Source organism: Eumetopias jubatus, unplaced genomic scaffold (assembly GCF_037043125.1).
Source record: "Eumetopias jubatus isolate StellerSeaLion01/CBP00866 unplaced genomic scaffold, mEumJub1_p1.0 scaffold_23, whole genome shotgun sequence".
Lineage (NCBI taxonomy): Eukaryota > Metazoa > Chordata > Mammalia > Carnivora > Otariidae > Eumetopias > Eumetopias jubatus.
In genome coordinates, this window is record NW_028274829.1 from 2,654,952 (window position 1) to 2,665,446 (window position 10,495).

Here is a 10,495-nt window from a genome sequence, read left to right on the forward strand (position 1 = left end):
TCAATTCAGTTTTGACACTAACTTCTAGAGTTAGCACTGATCCTACAGCCTAAGAGCTCAGTTCCACAAGACTGCCAAGACTCCCACTTTAAAGATTTTATTTATTTAAGAGAGAGAGAGAAAGCATGAGAGGTGAGAGGTTCAGAGGGAGAAGCAGGCTTCCCGCCGAGCAGGAAGCCCGATGTGGGGCTTGATCCCAGGACCCTGGGACCATGACGTGAGCCAAAGGCAGACGCCTAACGACTGAGCCACCCAGCACCCAAGACTCCCACTTTATATGCCAGTTGAAAATGAGGAGTCCTCGCTACCCACATTTCTGCCTAATTACAAATTTGGGTGTTCTCACAACCTCCACCCCCACCACATGTTTGATAGTTTGCTAGAACTAACTCAGGGGGGCGCCTGGGTGGCTCAGTTGGTTAAGTGACTGCCTTTGGCTCAGGTCATGATCCTGGAGTCCCGGAATCGAGTCCCACGTCAGGCTCCCTGCTCAGCAAGGAGCCTGCTTCTCCCTCTGACCCTCCCCCCTCTCATGTACTCGCTCTCTCTCATTCTTGCTCTCTCAAATAAATAAATAAATCTTTAAAAAAAAAAAAAGAACTAACTCAGGGAAGCATTTCCTATTACCAGTTATAACAAAGTTTATAACTCAGGAACATCAAATGGAAGAGATGCACAGAGCAAGTATAGAGAAGGAAGGATAGCAAACATCTTACATGCCCTCTTGGTTTCCTCCAGGCACCTTGATATATTCACCCAGCAGGAAGCTCTCTGAATATCTTGTTCAAGAGTTTTTATAACTCAGTTTCCTGCCTCTCTGCATTTTTCAGAGGTAGGAGGCATGGGTTTTGTTGGAAGTACCTACCCTCATAGTGGGGGCCTGGCTGGCTTAGTTGATGTAGCATGAAACTCTTGATCTCTAGGTTATGGATTTGAGCCTCATGTTTGGTGTAGAGATTACTTAAAAGTAACATCTTTAGAATGTGCCTACCCTCATACAGTGTTTGCTAATAAAAGAAACTTCTGTGTGCCTGGGTGGCTCAGATGGTTAAACGTCTGCCTTCAGCTCAAGTCATGATCCCAGGGTCCTGGGATTGAGCGCCGCATTGGGATCCCTGCTCCTTGGGAGCCTGCTTCTCCCTCTGCCTCTCTCTCTCTCATGAATAAATAGATAAAATCTTAAAAAAAAAAAAAAACTTCTATCATTCAGGAAATTCCAAGGATTTTGGTAGCTCTTTATCATTCTTAGTGTGCTTAATTGACAGTTGTTTGAGATATTTAGCACTAGCAATTTGGCAATATCTCAGCTGAAAAATGCACGAACTTTGAAGTATTCTACATCAAGGAATTCAATAATTCCATAGTTATATTTATACAAGTGAGTAAAGGTAAGGGTAAAATAATATGTCCCAATTGCCATGGGAACAAGAATTTTAAGAAGGCCTGCTGCCCTATGGTGATGTGATGGGAGGAATATCATGTTCATTTTTGTATCTTTAGTAGCTGGCAGCCCAGTATTTGACATCAAATAGGTGTCTGCAAAATATATTTTCACTAAATGACAGTACAAATGACCACCTTATTATCTGGGTCTTCCTTAAATGCCAGCCAGTATTTATTTCTCAAATTCAGAAAGCCAAATTGTCTATCTAGAGGTGAAGATATATTTTCTGTCCTGATCTCTTTTTGGCATCTGATTGATTTATATTATCTATTTTTTTAATGTCTTTTATGTCTGCTGAACTTTGAGTAGTGGTTATGTCAGACACATGGGATTGAGGAGTGGAGTGGGTTCTGGGGAGAATAGTTGGTGTGAACTACTCTTTGTGGAAGGAAATAGTTCTTGGTATATAAGACCATGAAAGGAATGAATTTGAGAAAGAACAAGGAAAATCAGTTGCCCTTCCCAATTCTTCTCTGTAACCCTCCTCCCACTAGAGGTTGAAAAAGCCAAATAACTGCATTTATAATCTCTTTTACAGCTAGTTATAGACAAAGCAACCTAGCTCTAGCACAGGGAAAAGTTTGCTTGGGCAACTCTAAAAGACCATGTTATTACACCCTTGTGAGACCTGAACAGAGAGCCAGTTAGTATGTGCCTAGACTCCTGAACTTTGAAATATTTTGAGATTATTCTGGTGATAGATGTGGCCAGATACCTGCAGAGCAAGTGGCCATGGTGGATGAATATAAAACTCAACCATAAGAAAACAACCAACCCAATTTAAAAATGAGGCAAAGACCTTGACACCCCTCTAAAGAAGATACACAGATGGCACATAAGCATATGCAAAGATGTGCCACATCATGTGTCATCATGGATATGCAAATTAAAACAACAGTGAGTGAGATACCACGAAACACCTATTAGAATGGCCAAGATCTGGCACAAATGCTGGCAAGGATGTAGAAAACAAATTCTCATCCATTGCTGGTAGGAAAAGAAAATATTACATCAGCTTTGGAAAACAGTTCAGTGGTTTCACACAAACTAAACATACACTTACCATATGATCCAGCAATTGTGCTCCTTGATATTTACCCAAAGGAGTTCAATATTTATGTCTGCACAAAAGACTGCACACAAATGTTTATAGTAGTTTTACTAATAATTGCTAAAAATTAGGAGAAACCAAGATGTCTCTCAGTGGGTGTACAGATAAATAAATGGATATATTCAGACAATGGAATATTATGAAGCACTAAAAAAAGAATGAGCTATGAGGCAATGAAGGAATTTTTTTTTTTTAGAGATTTTATTTATTTATTTGACAGAGAGAGACACAGCGAGAGAGGGAACGCAAGTAGGGAGAGTGGGAGAGGGAGAAGCAGGCTTCCCGTGGAGTAGGAAACCCAATGCGGGGCTCGATCCCAGGACCCTGGGATCATGACCTGAGCTGAAGGCAGATGCTTAACGATTGAGCCACCCAGCACCCCAAAGGAGTATTTTTTTCTTTTATTATTTTTTCTAAAGGTTATTTATTTGAGAGAGAAAGCACGAGATGAGGGAGGTCAGAGGAAGAATCAGGCTCCCCTCTGAGCAGGGAGTCCAGTTCAGGACTCAGTCCTGGGACTCTGGGATCATGACTGGAGCTGAAAACAACCGCTTAACTAACTGAGCCACCCAGATGCCCAGATTTTTTTTTTAAAGTAATATCTATTCCTAACATGAGGCTTTAACTTAAAACCCTGAGATCAAGTGTCACATGCTCTACTGACTGAGCCAGCCAGTCACCTTGATAAAAAAAAAAAAAAGGCAACCTGTAAAGCTCTGTGCTATATGATGCCAAATATGTGATATTCTGGAAAAGATAAAACTATGGAGACAGTAAAAAGATAAGTGTTGCCAGGGGTTGGAGAGAGGACAGGGTGAATAGGTGGTATACAAAGGGCAGGTATCAAATGTGATCCTTGTCATTGGCCTCAGCTTAATGCCTGGAAATAATTTTCTGGCATAGCTCACATGAAATAAACATAGGCAGAGAATTGAGTTGAGATAAAACTAAGAGTTGGGAGAAACCAGAGTAGTTAGACTTTTAAAGGAAGAAAAAAAAAGTATATAGAGAGCTAAAAGGAGATTGAACTCCAAAGATCTGCAGAGAGTTCTTTCTACTAAGCAACGAAGTACTAATTAGCACATATGTGTGAATAATAGCTATATAAGAACATGAAAATAGGGGCACCTGGGTGGCTTAGTCGTTAAGCGTCTGCCTTCGGCTCAGGTCATGACCCCAGGGTCCTGGGATGGAGTCCCACATCGTGCTCCCTGCTCAACAGGAGGCCTCCTTCTCCCTCTCCCACTCCCCCTGCTTGTGTTCCCTCTCTCACTGTCTCTCTGTCAAATAAATAAATAAAATCTTAAAAAAAAAAAGAACATGAAAATAATAGAAGGAGAGTATTTGGAAACAACTGTCCATGGATCTCAAATGTTTCTATATTGTCTTGTGATCAGCAGCACTTACAGATTTCCAAGTTTGTTTGTAAAGAAGTTGAATATAGTGACTCTCTTAGATCACAGGGCAGGTTTATTACTGACCAAATATACAATAAATATTCTGTCTACAATCATCTACATTCAAATCAAAGGACCAATTTGCTTGCAGCATGTTATAAAATATTGAGGTTCCCTAAACTTGGCATTCCCCAATTGTAATGCATACTAAATGCTTGTACAGTATCTATTAGCAATGGTCCATGTTGCCCATGTTAAGACTTGAGGACAAGGAGAACTAACATGAACATGAATCTCCTATTGTTTTGTGAGTGATAAAGCCTTTGTTTCTGATTCACATGTAGTCTTTCATTTGCCAACATTCATGAAACTGTAGCAAACTAACTAGTAAACTTGTATGTACATTGAAACTCCAGGCCTTTCATTGTTTCACAGTAGCCAGCATTCTCAGATATATCTGGGAATAATGGTTGTTCAATAAAGCCACAGCAGAGGGGTGCCTGGGTGGCTCAGTTGGTTAAGCGACTACCTTTGGCTCAGGTCATGATTCTGGAGTCCCAGGATTGAGTCCCGCATCGGGCTCCCTGCTCGGCAGGGAGCTTGCTTCTTCCTCTGACCTTCTTCCCTCTCGTGCTATCTCTCAAATAAATAAATAAAATCTTTAAAAAAAAAAAAAAACCACAGCAGAAAACTACACCATTTGTGATATATGAGTTGGAGTACTCAGAAAAGTCTTGCTTCAGTAGTGAGAAATGATTAGTCCTTGCCTATTACTGCTCAACAAATGTTTTAAAAATATCCAAAGGCATCACCCTGTTTCCCAGTACTTAATTGCATGCCAGAATGAAACTGATGTAATAACCAGAAATTTAAGTCAATGTAAATGAACTCAAAACTGATAGTGTTAGAAAATGCCCAAAAAGAACAGTAAAACATTATTTTAACTGTGTTCAATATGTTTAAATGTTAGACACTGAGGTGTTAATTAGAGGACAAAATAGTAGTGCAAAATGAAGCTGTAATAATAGGAATGGTCAAAATTGAAATAGAAAATATAAAATGTACACAGTGTCAAGTGCTCTAAAATATATGAACTCATCGTTTCAGAAGAAGAGTAGAAAAAATTAGAAGGGATGCCTCGGTGGCTCATTCTTAAGCATCTGACTTGGTTTAAGCTCAGGTGATGATCTCAGGGTTATGGAATTGAGCCCCGGGTCAGGCTCAGCAATCAGTGCAGACTTGGCTTGAGATTCTCTCCCTCAAGATTCTCTCTGGCTCTGCACTGAGCATGGAGTCTGCTTGAGATTCTTTCTCCCTCTCCCACACGCCTCCCTCTTGTGCCCTCTCTCTCCTCTCAAATAAGTAGATAAATCTTAAAAGAAAATTTTAGGGGCCTCTGGGTGGCTCAGTCTATTAAGCATCTACCTTTGGCTCAGGTCATGATCCCAGGGTCCCGGGTTGAGTCCCACATCTGGCTCCCTGCTCAGTAGGAAGCCGGCTTCTCCCTTTCCTTCTGCCTCTCCCCCTGCTTGTGCTCTCTCTCTCTGTCAATTAAATAAATAAAATCTTTTTTTAAAAAAAGATAAGTGTACTCTTAAAAAAAAGAAAATTTTTAAAAAAGAAAAGAATTACAAGAATGGTAGACGAAAGAAACTTCGAGATTTCTTTTTTCCTGTACTTTTATTTCTATTGCTTTTTATTTATCTTTATTTTATTATGTTATGTTAATCACCAACATTACATGATTAGTTTTTGATATAGTGTTCCATGATTCACTGTTTGCGTATAACACCCAGTGCTCCATGCAGAATGTGCCCTCTTTAATACCCATCACCAGGCTAACCCATCCCCCCACCCCACTCCCCACTCTTGCTTTTTATTTTTATTTTTCCCATTCTATTGAGAAATGATTGACATATAACAGTGTGTTAGTTTTAGGTATACAATATGATGATTTGATATAATTTATGTGTTACAAAATAATTACTACAATGAATTTAGTTAATTCATCATCTCACATAGTCACAAATTTTTGATGTGACATTAACTTTAAAGAAATTTTGAGATTTTTAAAACTACTTTCATTCTTTTTCTTTTCTTTTTTAAGTAGGCTCCATGCCCAACGTGAAGGCCAAGGCAGAGGCCAACATGGGGCTTGGGCTAAAACTCATGACTCTGAAATCAAGAACTGAGCTGAGGGGGCACCTGGGTGCTCAGTCATTAAGCGTCTACCTTCGGCTCAGGTCATGATCCCAGGGTTCTGGGATCAAGTATAGGGCTCTCTGCTCAGCAGGAAGCCTGCTTCTCCCTCTCACACTCCCCCTGCTTGTGTTCCCTTTCTCGCTGTCTCTCTCTGTCAAAATGAATAAATAAAATCCTTAAAAAAATTGAGCTGAGATAAAAAATCAGATGCTTAACTGACTGAGCCATCCAGGCACCCTAGAAATTTTGAGATCCTTTTTTTTTTTTTTAAGATTTTATTTATTTCTTTATGTGACAGAGATACAGCGAGAGAGAGAACACAAGCAGGGGAGTGGGAGAGGGAGAAGCAGGCTTCCCTCTGAGCAGGGAGCCTGTTGCAGGACTCCATCCCAGGACCCTGGGAACATGACCTGAGCCAAAGGCAGATGCTTAATGACTGAATCATTCAGGCACCCTGAAATTTTGAGATTCTTGAGAGTAAAAAACACAGAAAATCCAAGAAACTCAGAAATTCCTCAGCATCAGAAATATGAACAAAACTACACCAATGCACATCAAAATTAAATTGTTCAAAACTATTAAATAGCCAGATAAAATGAAAATACACATCCTTTATACTGAGGAACAAAGGCAGATTTTTTTTTTTTTTAAAGTCATCTCTACACCCAACATAAGCCTTGAACTCACAACTCAAAATCAAGAGCTGCTTGCTCAACTGACTGAACCAGCCAGGCACTCCCAGATTGTTTATATATAATGTGCATGAAATGACAGCAGTGTAACATCTTTACAGTACTTAGGAGGGAGACACCTGGGTGCCTCAGTCTGTTATGCATCTGCCTTCAGCTCAGGTCATGATCTCAGGGTCCTAGGATCGAGTCCCACATCAGGCTCCCTGCTCAGTAGAGAGCTGCTTCTTGCTGTCCTCCCCGTTCATGCTCACTTGTCTCACTCGTGCTCTCTTTTGCTATCTTTCTCTCTCTTAAATAAATAAAATCTTAAAAAAAAAAAGACTGGGTTTTCTTAAGATCAAGCTCCTGATAAGGACAACATAAAGTACAGTAAATTATTTTGGTAAAATGCAAAATCTTTAGTGTCCAGGCAAATTACTTTGCTTTCCAGATTAAAAACAAAAACAAAACAAAACAAAAACCTTTCACAAAATTAACAACAGCAGACCAAAAAGTCCAAGAAAATTGTGTCCTTTTATTTCATTATTTTAAGATTTTATTTATTTTTTTGAGAGAGAGAGAGAAGGAGATGGGGGAGGGGCAGAGAGAGAAGCAGACTACTTGAGGGGTAGGGAGCCTGATGGAGGACTCGATCCCAGGATTCTGAGATCATAACCTGAGCTAAAGGCAGACACCTAACTGACTGAGCCACCCAGGTACCTGCAACTTGTGTCCTTTTAAAAGAGGGAAAAACAAATTTTAACTTTATATACCAGTGTGCTTTGTTATTAAAATTCATTCAGTTTTTGTTTTTGTTTTTTTAAGAGCAGAGAAGGGAGAAGTGGGGGGAGGGGCACAGGGAAAAGGAGAATCTCTAGCTGACTCTGCACTGAGCACGGAGCCTCACATGGGGCTCAATCCCACAACCCTGATATCATGACCTGAGCCAAAACCAAGAGCTGGGCACTCAGCCGAATGAGTCACCCAGGTGCCTTCTACAACTTTCTTTCTTTCTCTCCTCCCCTCCCCTCCCCTCTTTCTTTTCTTTCTTTCTTTTTCCTTCTTTCTTCCTTTCTTTCTTCCTTCCTTCCTTCCTTCTTTCTTTCTTTTTCTTTCTTTCTTTCTTTCTTTCTTTCTTTCTTTCTTTCTTTCTTTCTTTCTTTCTTTCTTTCTTTCTTTTTCTTTCTTTTTCTTTCTTTCTTTCTCTTTCTTTCTTTCTTCCTTCCTTCCTTCCTTCCTTCCTTCTTTCTTCTTTCTTTCTCTTTCTTTCTTTTTCTTTCCTTCCTTCCTTCCTTCTTTCTTTCTTTTTCTTTCCTTCCTTCCTTCCTTCTTTCTTTCTTTTTCTTTCTTTCTTTCTTTCTTTCTTTCTTTCTTTCTTTCTTTCTTTCTTTCTTTCTTTCTTTCTTTCTTTCTTTCTTTCTTTCTTTCTTTCTCTTTCTTTCTTTCTTCCTTCCTTCCTTCCTTCCTTCCTTCCTTCCTTCCTACCTTCCTTCCTTCACTCCTTTCTCTTTCTTTCTTTTCTATTCCTTTTTTTTTCCTAAGATTTTATCTATTTATTTGAGAGAGAGAGAGAGCACAAGTGAGGGAAAGGCAGAGGGAGAGGGAGAAGCAGGATTTCCACAGAGCAGGGAGCCCAATTCGGGGCTCAATGCCAGGACCCTGGGACAAAGACCCGAGCAGAAGGCAGACACCCAACTGACTAAACCACCTAGGTGCCCTTACAACTTTCTTTTTTATATCCATTCAGTTCTTTGTTCTATTCTTCCATGTTCTGAAATAATCATCCTTATTTAGGAAATTACTTTCATTTCATTTATACTCCTAATTATTGCAAATACATCGTTTCTCAGACCTTTCCTTAGCAAAAACAGATAATCTATTTCCCTTGCATACAGAGATGTTTCCCACATTATTTCTATTAGTTTTAATTGCATATACTAGAATTTTTAAGCCTCAAAAACCTTAATTTGTATTGCAAATTAAGAAGTAAGCAATTGTGAACCGTCTGGCAGATTTATTAATACATTTCATAACTCGTAGAAGCATACACTCCTAGAAATGTTGGACATGTCTGGTAACACAAGAGTCTTTAATTCCTCTGTATTAGGAAGCCAAAATAGACAAAGCTGTGTTTAGGAGTTGATATTTTCAGTATTCTATCTTTGGAAATGATCTAAATATTCAACGAATATCCATTTTTTTTTAACTTATCTCAGTATAACTTTAAGTTTTCAGGTATCCAAAAATGCGGGGACTACAAAGGTTCTCTGTATGGGCCACCAAATGTGGTGTCTCTCAGGACAATAAGGGGGAGACTATCTGTGACAAGGCAGTGGTGAGGGAACACAGTTATAGGGCAGAGTAAGGATGTATGGGAACATATGGAATTTTTCCCTTTTTGGTAACTGTGCCTGGTTGTAAGTAGCCCATTGATTAGTTAGGCCCTATGGCTATTTTGACGTGGGTCTCCTGATAGTCCTGTCAGTATTCAGCCAGGGGATTACTGTGGGCCATTTTCCACTGATCACTGATCAAGTTTCCATTGCTGTTGCCTAAAAGTGGCCTCTACATACCCCACCAAAAAATTTTGACCTGTAACTCTTTAAGATTGCTGAAGGTAGAAGGTCATATTTTATGTATTTGCTTCATGTTGAATGAGGGGTGTAGAGATGACCCCACCTAAACTGGTCAGTCCATCAGGGCTTCAGTGCAATTATGTACCAGAGCATATTATATTATATTAATATACTGAGAGCTGATTTGAGTAAAATTCCTTGATGGCCTAGTCCATGGAATTAGGGGGAAAGGACCCTCTGATGCTATCGGTTGGAATCCCTGTTGAACCATCATTCCTATATGGAATTGCTGGATTCTAGAAGAGACCAATTTAACAGATAGATAAAAGACAGGGGGGCAAATAATTACAAGTATGAATATTGAGGCCAAGGGTTCTAAAAAGGGAAGAAGCCAGTATAGCCATGGACATGTTTCATTCCAGAAAACCCCTTCTTGTGTTCCATGGTCCAAGAAGGAGGAAACCAAAAGAAAATTAGGATGAGAAAGACATAAATTATCCCAAAGACGTGATGATTGTATTATGAGAGCAGAACATCAAAGGTGGGGGGACAGCTCCAGCAAAGTTATGGTTTTTTTTTTGTTTGTTTTTTTTTTTTAAAGATTTATTTATTTATTTGAGAGAGAGAGAATGAGAGAGAGAGAGAGTACATGAGAGGGGGGAGGGTCAGAGGGAGAAGCAGGCTCCCTTACTGAGCAGGGAGCCCGATGTGGGACTCGATCCCGGGACTCCGGGATCATGACCCGAGCCGAAGGCAGTCGCTTAACCAACTGAGCCACCCAGGCGCCCCAAAGTTATGGTTTTGATAGAGTAAATTCAGAGCACTCACCCCGAAGGAAAAGGTCAAGAATAAAGTCTTCAAACTGGGAAGGAGAAATCATGAGAGTTTTGGGAGAAAAATATTCCAGGAGCTTTTCTAAGATATCATAGAATTATTGAATGCAAGAGGGTAGGGATTGGCAAGGGGCCAGGTTCATGGGCCACTAGGCCTTTATTTTTTTATTTTTTAAAGATTTTATTTATTTATTTATTTGACAGAAAGAGACACAACGAGAGAGGGAACACAAGCAGGGGAGTGGCAGAGGGAGAAGCAGG